General features: G+C 40.1%; 1 non-coding gene across 1 annotated transcript; it reads left to right on the top strand.

The window, feature by feature from the left end:
- Positions 1–12135: 12135 nt before the first annotated feature.
- LOC142871196 (U6 spliceosomal RNA) lies at positions 12136–12242 on the top strand. The gene has a single exon (XR_012919460.1). It is a non-coding gene; the product is annotated as a U6 spliceosomal RNA (small nuclear RNA).
- Positions 12243–14743: the final 2501 nt, after the last annotated feature.

Genomic DNA, 14743 nt, shown 5'->3' with positions numbered 1-14743 from the left:
AAAGTTCCCAAGAGGAAGTGACATTTAAGCTGAGCCAAGTTGAGGTGAAGGAGGAGCCCTGTATACAAAGGCCTAGAAGCAATGGAGGGCTGGTAAATGTTTAACAACCATCTCTTTGGAGGTAGGCAAGAATGCCCTAATTTGTAGATTGTGCCAATTTCCTTGCTATACTCCCAGCATGACAGACTTTAAGCAGAGATGGGAAGAGATGTGCATCATTGGCTCTCATACACTAGTACAAATCAGCTGTAGAGCACCTCTGCCTAGAAGTAAATGTGGGTGCCTCTGGGCAATTTCAAGCCAATCTGTAGGGTGGGAGTTTGGGGCAGTGGGCAGGGGAGGGGTGCAGGTAGAAAAGGGAGTGCTGGGGAGGGGCTGGAAAATGCCTACATGGCATTTTAAAGAGTTTGAACTTTATCCTGAGGTTAATATGGACTCATTGAATGGTTTTAAGAAAAGGAGTGGCCTTGTTGAGAGTTAACACCTATAGAGTAATGGGGACAGAGCCTGCTTACAATGCTCTGGAGTGTGAATGAGAAGTGATGAAGTCCACCTGGAGAGTAGACTCAAAGAGACAATATCTACAGTGAAGGGAGCAAGGAACTACAGCACTTGCTATCAGGTAACTTGAAGGCAAAGCGTTGATTCAGGAGTTGTTTAATATAAAAGAAATTTGATTATATTTAATATTCAAATGAATGACAAAGAGCCAGTGGAGAAGAGAAGAGAAGATAACTGATTAAACACATTTTATTAATGCTTAAAAAATAAGATCAGGCCAGGCGTTAATGAAAAATATTTGAGAAGGGCAGGGCACGGTGGTTCACGTCTATAATCCTAGCACTCTGGAAGGCTGAGGCGGGCGGATTGCTCGAGGTCAGGAGTTCGAAACCATCCTGAGCAAGAGCGAGACCCCGTCTCTACTACAAATAGAAATAAATTAATTGACCAACTAATATATGCAGAAAAACTTAGCCGGGCACGGCAGTGCATGCCTATAGTCCTAGCTACTCAGGAGGCTGAGGCAGGAGGATTGCTTGAGCCTAGGAGTTTGAGGTTGCTGTGAGCTAGGCTGATGCCATGGCACTCACTCTAGCCTGGGCAACAAAGCGAGACTCTGTCTCAAAAAAATAAATAAATAAATAAGATTAAACACATTTAATTTAATACAACATATTTTAATTAAAAAATAAATAACAGAATAATAAAAATTTAAAGATGAAAATAAGGCCAGGCGCAGTGGCTCACACCTGTAATCCTAGCACTTTGGGAGGCTGAGGTGAAAGGATCACTTAAGGCCAGCCTGGGCAACAGCGTGACCTCATCTTTATAAAGATAGAAAAATTGAAGGGTGGGGAGAGGATGGAAAAAAATAAATTTTAAAAATTTAAGAATAAATTTTAAAAAGTTTTTAAAAAAATAAATAACAACAAAAAATTTTTTTTTTAAATAGAAAAATTAGCCAGGTGTGGTGGAGCACGTTTCTAGTCCCAGCTACTTGGGAGTCTGAGGGAGGAGAATCACTTGAGCCCAAAAGTTTGAGGCTGCAGTGAGCAATGATTGAGGCACTGCACTCTAGCCTGGGCAACAGAGTAAAAAATAATAATAATAATTAAATTTAAATTTAATTTAATTTAATTAAAGTAAACACATTCAATGAGATTAAATACCTCTTATTAATACTAAAAAAAAAAAATCCAAAGAAGTGCTTAAAGGGCAAGACCTTTGTCTGTTTTACTCATTGCTGTAGCCCCAGTTCCTAGAACAATGTGAGGAACATTTCAAGCACTCAATAAATCTTTGCTGACTGAATGAATGTGTGAATGGATAAAAGTAACCAACAACTGGGCACTTACTTTGTGCCAGGACCATGAAAATGATTTTTATGCATATTATCCTTAATTCACAACAACCATAAGAGGTAGATGATTATCTCCCTTTACTGATTAGGAAAGAGAAGCTTAGAGAGATTTAGAAATGTGCCCATCCATAATCACACAGCTAATGAGGGGCAGACATGCAACTTAATCCAGGTCAATCTGAGTCAAAGCTGTGCTTTTAAGGACAACTATGATTTTAAGTGTCTGGCTTTTAACTATCCTATCACTCTGTCAGATTACCATATAAATACTGAAGCCTGAACCCACTCCTGGCCAATTGAATCAGAACTGCTGAAAATGGGGCTCAGGCATCAGTCTATTTTTCAAAATTTAAGGTGATTTTAATGTGCAGAGAGGGATAGGAAATATTTCATTAGATCACTTTCTAATTTGAGGTCATACATATTGTCCACCTGCAATTTTATTTTAAAGCAAAACTTTTTCAAGTACACCCAATGAAACATCTTATATTTCTTGCATATACCAGGCACACAGTAAGTGTCGTGAAATTGAAAAGTGTTGGCTATATCACTTAATCCAATACTCTTATAGAAAAATATTAAATATTTGAAGTAAAAATTGAAAACTGTTGGTTCTTTGTCTCATCAGACTAAATAGAGGAGCTAATTACAGTTAAGCATGCAGCCTGTGAAGCCACATGCCTGGGTTCAAATCCTAGCTCTAATGCTCACTAACTGTGCAACTTTCATGAAGTTACTTAACCTCTCTGTTCAGGGGTTCCCTCTCCTATAAAAATGGAGATAATGATAGTACCTAGTTCATAGGATTATTAGGATAATTAAATGAATTAAAATGTGTAAAGCACATGGAACAAGAAACATTCTCTGTCAGCTATAGTCATTATAGCCTATCTTTCCCTGCTAGAAAAAGAAGATTTTGTCAGTTTTCTTCCCAGCCATATCTCCAGTCCTTAGAACACAGCCTGCCACAATCTGGCCTCTCCACAAATGTTTGTTATTTTTGTTATTTTTATAATGAGATAATTGGTAAAATGAATGTCCAGCATTTGTGTGTATGCCACTCAAAAATACTAACTGAAACTGAAGTTAAAAATAACAATTTTGCTCATAAAGCATGTCATATCATGCTTTCAAAGGAACCATAAAATGGTTTTACGGTAAGCCACCATAAAATACAGAAACTGACAGTACCTTTTAAACATATGGTTAGACAGGTAAGCCTTGAATTTTACATATGTCATTGTCCAAATAATATTGGCCTTAGATTAGAAGAAAAATATGCAAAAATGAAAATAGTTGAATATTAAAAGTATAGGATTGCAATGATTTTTACTCTTTTCTTGGTTTTCTTTGTTATTACACCATCATTTTTTACACCATTTTGTCTCTTCTAATGTTAAACTGACAGCAGCTTCATCTATGCTTGAGAAGGGGAAAGAAAAGACAGGAAATAGTCCAACAGTTGAACTTCACTGAATAGTTTAATGCTGCCCTTTTTAATAGCTGTAAATTTTTCGTAGAATAGCTCCAGCCTTGTGAAAAAATCATTTAGGAAGCTTCTGCCTTATAAACATTCATACCCCTTAGGGAAGATGGATCAAAGAAATGTACAATGTGCCTATGAGTCATCCTTAAAATACTGGTATTTTCTTCAATAAGCTTCTGTGATGGGGAAAATTATAATTCCACACAAGCTTTGGAGACCTGTTATCACTTTGTGGATTGAGTAACCCTTGGAGACAAGGCAATCTACTGGCTAGGCAGCCTGGAAACAGCTCCTGGACCAATCAACTGCCTGGAAACAGTTCTTGGACCAGTCACCTAGAAACAGTACCTAGACCAATCAGCTGTTTTCTAGGAACTGTTTTTTCTGAAATCTGCCACTGTTGCCTTGCAAACCAAAACTAGAGAAATAAAATGTACCTGAATTATTTCTATACTAACCTCACATGTCCTAGCCTCTCTTTGGCCTGTTTGACAAGCACCTCGAACTCTTTGCCCTTCAATGGGATTCATTCTGTACCAAATATTTTAGCCACATCACATCCTTTGTGGAATGAGGTAAGGAATGTCAACCTAAATAACAACCAGAGAGAGAGACTCTCTAAAAGAAAATGATGTTTATTTGGGAACAGGGCATTGCAGTGGGAATATGTACTCTATAGTAAACTTAGTCTGTGTTCAGGAAGGTAAAGGAAGACAAAGGTTTTTTAAAGGAAGAAAGGAGGCGGATTACATAATTGGTTCTTTTTTTTTTTTTACATAATTGTTTTGAAATTATTCTCCTTGGCTACAAAGATCAATAACAAGGGGGATGCTAGTCTGGGATTGGACAGGCAATTGCTGGGCAGATGTCCTTGCAGAAGTATTTTTCATGTAGGGTTGCAATGGCCTTTGTGCAAGGTTGTGGTTTTTGCAGTGTTTTGTGATGGTTTTTGCTATCAGGCATGCGTGCACGGGAACCCTCTCTTCGTAGTCTTCCCCAGCTCTATTTGTCAGGGTTGTTTTGTTTTGACACTATTACATCCATTTTGATTCTGGTGACAGTCACAGAAATAAATACATTTCAAAATACATCATTTTATATATTATAGTTGCTCTGATATTGTTTCATATGAGAATATTTGTTCGTTCTAGCTTCTTGGTTTTTAACCTTGGCTGTATTAGAATACCTGGGGTCTGTGGCTGATCAGAACTGGAAAAAAAAAAATAGAATACCTAGGGATTTTTTTAACAATCCTGATGGCCAGGCCTCAACCCAGACCAATCATATCAGAATTTCTGTCATCAGTATTTATGAAAGTGCCACAGATGCTTCTCTTCTGCACCTTAATTTGAAAACCACTATTTACCTAACAAGATCAAAAGCTCCCCAAAGGAAAGGTAGTTTCTTGCATTTTGCTTTATCTCACCCCATGCTACCTAGCACAATTTTTCTGCCTGGACTAGGCAACCAATTGATAGCAAATATGAAGGAAGTCACAGAAACATCCCTAGGACTTGGAGTAGAGTCAGGATTGTGTCATCCTCTGAACTCAGTGAGGGAACATGGAATAGTGATAAAATCTCATTCTAGGGGACTCAGATCTGCATTTGAAATCCAACTCTATCATCACTTAACTCTCTGTCCTAAAGAAAGTTAATTGTAAAATGGGGAAGTAAAAATATTTGAGAGGGGCTGGGCACGGTGGCTCACGCCTGCAATCCTAGCACTCTGGGAGGCCGAGGCATGAGGATTGTTTGAGCTCAGGAGTTCAAGACCAGCCTGAGCAAGAGTGAGACCCCAACTCTACTAAAAATAGAAAGAAATTAGCTGGACAAATAAAAATATAGGAAAAATTAGCCAGGCATGGTGGTGGATGCCTGTAGTCCCAGCTACTCGGGAGGCTGAGGCAGAAGGATTGCTTGAGCTCAGGAGTTTGAGAGTGCTGTGAGCTTGGCTGATGCCACAGCACTCTAGCCAGGGCAACAGAGTGAGACTCTGTCTCAAAAAAAAAAATATTTGAGAAGGTGTCATAAAGATCACATTAGATAGTGTAGACAAAGCGCTTAGCATGGCCCTTGGTACATGCTCCATAAATAGCAAATTAAGAATCTACACAAGGCCTGGCATGGTGGCTCACACCTATAATCCCAGAACTTTTTAAAGATGGGGTCTTGCTATGTTGCCCAAGCTGTACTTAAATTCCTAGACGCTAGTGATTCTCTGACCTCAGACTACTGAGTAGCTGGGACTACAAATGCATGCCAACACTGCCTGCTGTTTACCTGTATTTTTATGTATACCTGTGTATACCTATCTGTTTATTGTCTACATAGTACAAAATTGCTCTATAAATAAATGAGCACTCATAAGATAGATAACTAGCCCAAATGCTTTTCAAATTCACATGACTTCAGTAATCTTTGGTAAGTAAAGTAGGTTTAAAATTGATGGCAAAATAAATTAGAAATGTCTTCAGAATTTAAGAGATTTTTTGCCTGTGTCTACTGGACAAATGCACTCTGTCTCTACTAGATATTTTATGGTCGTAAAACTGTTACATCTGTGATATTTTTGATATTTTCTTGATTTGTCTGTGAACTTATGTCTTTGGTTCTGGGCCTTTAGACTGTGAGGTCTAGATGGTGGCCATAGTGAGGCCTACAGATATAGGTACATCTACAGCACCTAGGCCGCCAGCTGTCGGGGAGAGCCAAACCCCATTCATTCTCCCTGGGCCAGATGTGCCTCCCGGCCATGCCAGGAAGGGTCAGATCCTCCAATATTGTCTTCACAGCTCTGTCCTCTGTCCTGGGATCTGCACTTGATATATAACAATCAAAAGTGCTCACTTCCTAGGCTCTCCACTGGAAATTAGGGCCAGTAAGAGTTAAAATTATAGTTGATATATGTAATTAAAACTACTAGATATAACAGAAACGATTCTATACAGAGTGTATAAGAAAAGTAGGATGTGTTTTTGGTAAGGACGGTTATTTTTTTAAAAATATGTGGATGTGGGTTTTGCTATAGGAAAAGTAATTTCGTCTAGCTTAGAGGTTATTTAAAGGCTGTTTAAATTTAAGAAAAAAAAAGAATGATAGATAAAACTGAATGGATTTAGAAAGTTGGGGCCGGGCGCGGTGGCTCAAGCCTGTAATCCTAGCACTCTGGGAGGCCGAGGCGGGCGGATTGCTCGAGGTCAGGAGTTCGAAACCAGCCTGAGCAAGAGCAAGACCCTGTCTCTAGTATAAATAGAAAGAAATTAATTGGCCAACTAATATATATATATATAAAATTAGTTGGGCATGTTGGCGCATGCCTGTAGTCCCAGCTACTCGGGAGGCTGAGGCAGAAGGATTGCTTGAGCCCAGGAGTTTGAGGTTGCTGTGAGCTAGGCTGAAGCCACGGCACTCACTCTAGCCTGTGCAACAAAGTGAGACTCTGTCTCAAAAAAAAAATAAAAAAAATAAAAAATAGAAAGTTGGGGAAAGAAAGAATGAACAAAATTTAAGAGGTTATAGAAGACTTATGTAAATCTTGTGTGGTCAAAGTTAATTGAGATTAGATGGCTTTGTTTATAAGGTTTTATAGTTTTAGCATTAATAATACACTGATGCCAAGTTAGAATTTAGTTTTCTATTTTGAACAAGATTCTCTTGTACCATTAATAAGAAATAGGGTTGAGGGAGATGATTCATGACTGCAATCCTAGCACTCTGGGAAGCCAAGGCAGGTGGATTTTGTGAGGCCAGGTATTTGAGACCAGCCTGAGCAAGAGCAAGACCCTCATCTCTACAAAAAGTAGAAAAATTAGCTGGGCATGGTGGCATGTACCTGTAGTCCCAGCTACTTGGGAAGCTGAGATAGGAGGATGTCTTGAGGCCAGGAGTTTGAGGTTGCAGTGAGCTATGATGACACCACTGCACTTTACCCCAGCTGATAGTATGAGGCCTTGTCTCAAAAAAATAAATAAATAAAATAAGAAATAGTAAAAGACTTGTTCACATTTTGACTGGGTGCAGTGGTTCACGTCTGTATTCCTAGCACTTTGGGAGGCCAAGGCAGGAAGATTACTTGAAGCCAGGAGTTTGAGACCAGCCTGGGACACAGAGAGCCCTTTTCTCTACCAAAAAAGCCCAAAACAGAACAAAACAAAAAACACTTGTTCACCTTTTGAGTAAGTGGCAATAAATAAATAAATAAATAAATAAATAAATAAGTAAAAAGAAAGAGTTTGCCTCAATTTATCTTTATTAGGTCTTTTGATAGTATGGAAAACTGAATCTCTCTATCAAAGAATACATGTTCTTTTTTTGTTGTTGTTGCTTTTTGAAAGCTTTTAATTATCACCTTGACTAAATGAATGACTATTATTTTACAGTGAACTATTACTTTATTTTGATATCAAGTGTTTAAAACCTTTGATATTTGAAAACTTCCCAAAGTCAGATTTCAAGTTCTAAATTAAGTCTTTTTGAGACTTTGTCAAACTAACTTTGACACTCCACAAAGAGCCCCTGGAACTCCAAAAGAAACCTATTAAGCTTATTTGGTGCATTATAATCATATGCGAAGCATTGTCATATAAGAAATAATGACCAGCCGCAGTGGCTCATGCCTATATAGCATTCTGGGAGGCCGACGTGGGAGGATCACTTGAAGTCAGAAGTCTGAAACCAGCCTGAGAAAGAGCAAGACCCCGTCTCTACTAAAAATAGGAAGAAATTAGCTGGGCAACCAAAAAAATTAGCCGGGTGTAGTTGGTGCATGCCTATAGTCCCAGCTACTCAGGAAACTGAGACAGAAGGATTGCTTGAGCTCAAATGAGCTAAGCTGACGCCATGACACTGTAGCCCAGGCAACAGCACAAGACTGTCTCAAAAAAAAAAAAAAGAAAAGAAATTAAAAAGAAATGAGGCTTAACTTTCTTTGAGTCATGTTTATATAAATGTACTATGTACTATGTGTTCCAAAATTATATGAGATTCCTAAATATCAGTTATGTCTTGGTAAATTGCTTTATTCTCATGCTGTTATCCTAAAAGCTCTTAGCAATTCCTAAAGCATTGTGTCTTTAAGAAGGTTGCCCTTCCTGAAGGTAGAGAGGATGAAAAGACTTGGCCCACTGTGGTTGCTTTGAAATGTGCTGGGAATGATTCACACTGTCTCCAATTCCAAGCTGAAAAGAGGCCTGGAGTAAATATCTCCAGGGCAGGGTGCATTCCCTCCCTGAGAAAGTTAATTTATGGTTTGCACCAGCAGGCTGTCATGGAGACAGAACAGATACAAGCTTCTCCAAACAACTGGGAGGGGCCATTCTGAGAGGGCTAAGGGGACATTTCTCAAAGAATGTTGGTCAGGTGGCAGCATCAGCACAGGATGCAATTACAGGAACTTGAAAGCAAGGAAAGCTTGGCTCTACAATGGGGAGAATGCTCCCAAGTCTTGGGTTTTGTTCCGCAGAGTGAAAAACTGGTACCTTTTGCCTATGATGTTTGCAGCATCTCTTCGCCTCCACCGTTTTTACAATCATGTTACATGCCAAGGAATTTGTTTTTCTCCTGTAGGCCAGTGGCTCTCCCCTCTTTTGGAGCCACACACCTTTTTGAGAATGTCATGAAAGCTATAGATCTTCTGATAAGAAATGGACATATTCATGTCATTTATCTGCACAACTTCAGTGAGTTCCTGGCCCTTTGTCCATATATCTGCTAAATATCTATGGACTACAAGTTAAGGACCTCTGCTGCAGAGAATGGGGAGTCACTGAAGGGTTTAAGACAGGGAGTGACCAACGGCTGCAGTAGAGTGTGGAAGATGGATTTGGAAGTAGCTGGAGTGAGGCTGAGGCTAAAGGAAGGAACACTGCTTGTGAGGCCACAGCAAAGGTCCAAAGGTCAAATTGACAAGAGCCTGAACTAAGCAGTGTAAATGGGACAGGAGAGACGGTGACAGATCAGAGAGGAAGGATGTATAGGTCTTTGTGATACGGCATGTAGAGGGTGAAGGAGGAAAGCTGAGGGAGAGGATGGGGTTTAGGAGTCCTCATTTATCTTCCCTCTTGTGGTTGAAGTTTTGGATTGCCAGCAGAGCAAGTTCTAAGCTGCATGACATTTAGGTCTCTATCATGCCATCTCCTCACAAGTATAGCAACCCCAAATTTCCAATCTGGCAAATGTGTATGATCTATAAATATAATATGAAACGATGAAGGCCAGGCACATTGGCTCACACCAGTGATCCCAACACTTTGGGAGGCTGAGGCAGGAGGATCTCTTGAGGCCAGGAGTTCAAGACCAGTCTGAGAAACATAGTGAGCCCCCATCTCTACAAAAAATTTAAAAATTAGCCAGGTGTGGTGGTGCACCTGAAGTCCTAGCTACACAGGAGGCAGAGGCAAAAGGATCATTTGCATGCAGGAGCTCAAGGTTGCAGTGAGCTATGATGTTGCCACTGCACTCCAGCCTAGGGCAACAGAGTAAGCCTCCATCTTAAGAAAAAAAGAAAAAGAAAATAACCACAGAATAAATTTATTAAAAGCGCTGGTCCTCTGGAAATACCCACCATAATAAATCGCCTATGTCAAGTTTTTTTAAAAGCAAGACTAGGAACAATTTCTCAGAAAGCATCATTTTATATTACAACAGAGATCTATTCTTTTGATAATGTTAGTTAAAGTAGCCACCTAGAAACAATCAATTTTAAAAAGAACATAGAGTACTTCTACAAAGATTTATTACCAATATAGATTTCCTTTTTTAACTTAATGACTCACCAACAAAATCCTTTAGAATTGGAAGACTCTGTACTTTGCTAGATTGCCAAAGTTAGTCACTGATTTATTCCCCTAAGTGTAATTTGAAAGTACCTGCTGTGTAAATCTGAATACTGTAAACCATGAATCTTTTTAAATACAGTTTTCCTATTGATGGTGCCTGCATGCTTGAGAGTGGAATCACGAATTGGGGTGGGGGTGGGGCTGTGGGACTTTTACTGTGCTAACACTTCTCTGAACCCAAGTCGGAGGGTCAGCAGTAGGAGCAGCAGGAATGGAAGCGAAGAGCTGGGCGGATCCTTGGGCAGGCAGACCTGACTTCCCAACCACAATAGCAACAACTGATGGCTTTGGGTTGGATAAATACTTCTGAAGTTCTTGAATTTATAACAGGAAAGGGACCCTGAAAAGGAATGTCATTCCTGAGTTAAATGTACAATAGCAGATTGTAATAAGTGTTCTACAGGAAACATGCCTAGTACTGAGATAACATCCACCACGGGGATGGACTTGGCCTGGGAGCATTAGAGGAGTTTTCTTGAGGTGACTCTTTCAGTTACCTATTGCTGCACAAGAATGTTCCCCGGAACATAATGGCTTAAAACAACAACACTGACGAAGACGAAGGGATAGAGAGGGGAGCCATTTCATTTGCTCACAATTTTGTAACTTGGGCTAGGCTCAGCTGGCCTTGTCAGTGGTCACTGATGAGGCTGTGGTCAGGTGGCACATAGGCTGGGACACAGCTAGAATTCTCTCACGTCGTCTCTCCATTTGGTCTCTCCATCAGGGTAATCAGGCCCGGTATGTGTTGCCTCAAGCTTTCCAAGAACACAAAAGCAGAAGCTGCCAGCCTTTCTTAAGGCTTAGGCTCACGACTGGCACAACATCATATCTACTGAATTCTACTGGTTAGAGCAGTCACAGGCCAACCCAGAGTCAAGGGGAAGGGTCTGTCACACGAGGCGTGAATACTGCAAGGTGTAATGCGTCAAAGGCCACATCGTAACACACTGCCACATTGACATTAGGCAGTGATCTGGAAGATGAGTAAGAGTTAAGTGGGCAAAGAGGGAGGAAGAGTGTTCTGGGGGTGGGGGCAATAGTACATGCAAAGCAATTGTGGTGGAAGAGCACAGGGTATTTCTAAGTGACTGAAAGAAAGGAATGTAGCTAAAGTACAGAAATCAATGTGGCTACAGGTAGGAAATGGTCAGACCATTTCCTATCATGTGGTAGGTACCATGTGGTACCACTGTGGCCCTTGGGAATCATCTGGATGCAAGTGATAGAACCCTAATGCAAACTGACTTAAGCAAAAATATAACCGAAAACAAAGACATAAACAAAAACAAAAAGAGGAAGAGAGAGAGAATTTATTAGTTTATGTTTCTGAAAAGTCCATGGCCCAGTTGACTTCAAGTATGGCTGTATCCAGGACTTCAGATGACACCACCAGGAATTCATCTCCCTCCATTTCTTAACTCTGCCTACCTCTTTGTCGGCTTTATTTTCACATAGCTTCTGAAGCTCTAGGCTTACATCCCCCCAGATTTGAGTCCTACAGAAAAGAGAATTTCTTTTTCTCAATAATCAGCCAAAGGGCCGGGCTCGGTGGCTCTCGCCTGTAATCCTAGCTCTCTGGGAGGCCGAGGCAGGTGGATTGCTCAAGGTCAGGAGTTTGAAACCAGCCTGAGCAAGAGCGAGACCCCGTCTCTACTATAATAGAAAGAAATTAATTGGCCAACTAATATATATAGAAAAAATTAGCCGGGCATGGTGGTGCATGCCTGTAGTCCCAGCTACTCAGGAGGCTGAGGCAGTAGAATTGCTTGAGCCCAGGAATTTGAGGTTGCTGTGAGCTAGGCTGATGCCACGGCACTCACTCTAACCCGGGCAAAAAAGTGTGACTCTATCTCAAAAAAAAAAAAAAAAAATCAGCCAACATTCCAGTATTTTATCAATATCAGTCTGGCAGAGCTGGCTCATAACAACTTGCAAAAGGTGATTCTTGTGCTCACTTTGGCAGCACATATACTAAAATTGGAGCAATACAGAGAAGATTAACATGGACCCTGCGCAAGGATGACACACAAATTCGTGAAGCTTTCCGTATTTTTAAGGGCATACCTCTAACCTTTGCTAAGTAAAGGCAAAATTATAAAATATAGCCAAAATGTTATTAAAAAACCACAAATATATATTGGGTGTCGGGCAGGTGGGGGGGGAGGGGATGGGTTTATATACACACATTACAAGTGCATTATGCATTGCCAGGCGCATGGACATGCTTGAAGTTCTGACTTGAGGGAGGAGGAAAGGCAATAGCAATGTATGTAACCTTAACATTTATACCCCATTATTATGCTGAAATCTTAAAAAAAAGGTGCTTCTCAGCACTTCTTCCCAACTAAGCATTTAGCGACTTCACATTGGTAGCTTGAAATGGCCATGATGGGACTATTTACATCACAGTAATTGGCAAATGCTACAAATGAAGGCTCCCTCTCACCCGACCCCATCTCCACATGTAGCCATTTACCAGCACATCACGGGATCATTTACAAATGATCTATTACAAATTGTAGAAGTAGTATAAGGCTCCTGGCCAGGCATAGTGGCTCACGCCTGTAATCCTAGCACTCTGGGAGGCCGAGGCGGAGTAATCGTTTGAACTCAGGAGTTCGAAACCAGCCTGAGCAAGAGTGAGACCCTGTCTCTACTAAAAATAGAAAAAATTATCTGGACGCGATATGCACCTATAGTCTCAGCTACTTTTGAGGCTGAGGCAGGAGGATCGCTTGAGCCCAGGAGTTTGAGGTTACTGTGAGCAAGGCTGACACCATGGCACTCTAGCCCAGGCAACAGAGCAAGACTCTTTCTCAAAAAAGAAGAAAAAAAAAAAAAGGTACAACTCCAGTCTAAGGGATATGACAGGAAGGGAGCTGGAGAATAAGTATCCTGACCTCATTCTTTCCTCTTTCCATCTTCGTGGAGGGCCCTCCACTAGCAAAATCAAACTGAAGCCAAAAGGTACAAGAGCCCTGTTGATATAATCCAAATAAGTCAGCCTTCCTAGGTAGAGAACAATGTGGAGGGGGATGGAGAGTGGGTCTAGAGGGATGAAAGAAAGACATCCAGCACAGCAAGCTCACTGGGACTCAGTAGGTGACATAACCAAACCCAGCTAATCATGCAGACCAGTGGGATGCTGTGCCAATGGGTTCTGCGTAAGTCACATGCCTTCCCTGCTGAGGGTAGAGTTAACTACACCCAAACCCCTTGGAGCAAAAGTAAGGCAAACTCAGAGTACCTGTTATGAAGAAGGAGAAATAAGCAAATCAGCAGGTATCCACCATACACAATATTTTAGGTCATGTTAGGAATCTGAGCAACAGGAAGCTATCGAATGATTTAAGTTGGGGAGTAGGGGCTAGAGTGAGTAAGCACTAGTGAGTAAGTGGTATGTTGAAAAAGACATCATTCTGACTGCAATATGGGTAATTAATTGAAGAGGGAAGATTAAATTCTAGAATCTTATAACTACATTTGTGGCAGTCCTGCTTCCTTGGTATAGTCCCATACTTGACATATAGCTGATTCTCACTCTGTATAATTTCACTTTAATTTTCTATACCGAAGGGGGTAAACATTATTTTATAGATTTTAGAAAGATAAAGCTAAAATGACATAATCAATTAATATTATTAGGTTGTGGAGTATTTAGCTGCCAGTTTATTTGCCTGATGCTAAAAAGCATAGTGCCTGCTTTAGGAAGTCCCCGTGATTTCCTTTGCTGGAAACTCCCAAGTTTAGACAGTCCCAGTTCTCTTGGCATGTACTTCCTCCTCCTGGTTTCAGATTCACTTCTCTATATAAACTGAAGACTTGCCACTTACATGGAAATCTGATATGAAAAAATAGTATTTCAAAACAGTAGAGAAAAGACAAAGTATTCAGTAAATAGCGTTGGAACAATTGTCTAGTTTTTTGGAAAATAAAATAAATTTATATGCCTACCTCACACCAAGATCCTACGTTTATGATCTTGGAGGTAGAGAAGGTCTTAAAACACAAAAAGCAAACACCACAAGGTAATGACTAGGTAGGAAATATTTGTATATGTAGGTATATTTATATAAGTATTTCTCACACAAAACAAGTAAAGACTACTAAAGATCAAAAATAAAAAGGCAAACACTCCAAAGAAAAAAGGGACAAACAATATGAAAAGGTAATCCTATGACTAAATGTTCGATTTCATTAGTAATTATGAAAATAATCCATTTTGCACCAATTTCCTTGGCAAAATTTAAACATTTGTTATATCAAATGTATGTGACATATGTGTGTATGCCTGTGTGTGTGTGTGTGTGTGTGTGTGTGTGTGTGTGTATCTTTCAAGGTATTGGAAATGAGTAATCTCATTCACCGCCGCACTTTAGCAGCACTTTGGCAGTACTTTTAAAATTAAAATGTATGTATATTTTATATGAGCCATCTATCCTACTTCTCAGTGTTTACCCTGAGGAAATATTCAGACGTACACACAAAGAGACATGTATAAGGATGTTCATCCTGGCATTAATTGTAAAATGAGAAACTGGAAACAACCTAAGGG

Source organism: Microcebus murinus, chromosome 5, assembly GCF_040939455.1.
Source record: "Microcebus murinus isolate Inina chromosome 5, M.murinus_Inina_mat1.0, whole genome shotgun sequence".
NCBI classification, from domain to species: Eukaryota; Metazoa; Chordata; class Mammalia; order Primates; family Cheirogaleidae; genus Microcebus; species Microcebus murinus.
This window is presented reverse-complemented; position numbering and strand designations above follow the sequence as displayed.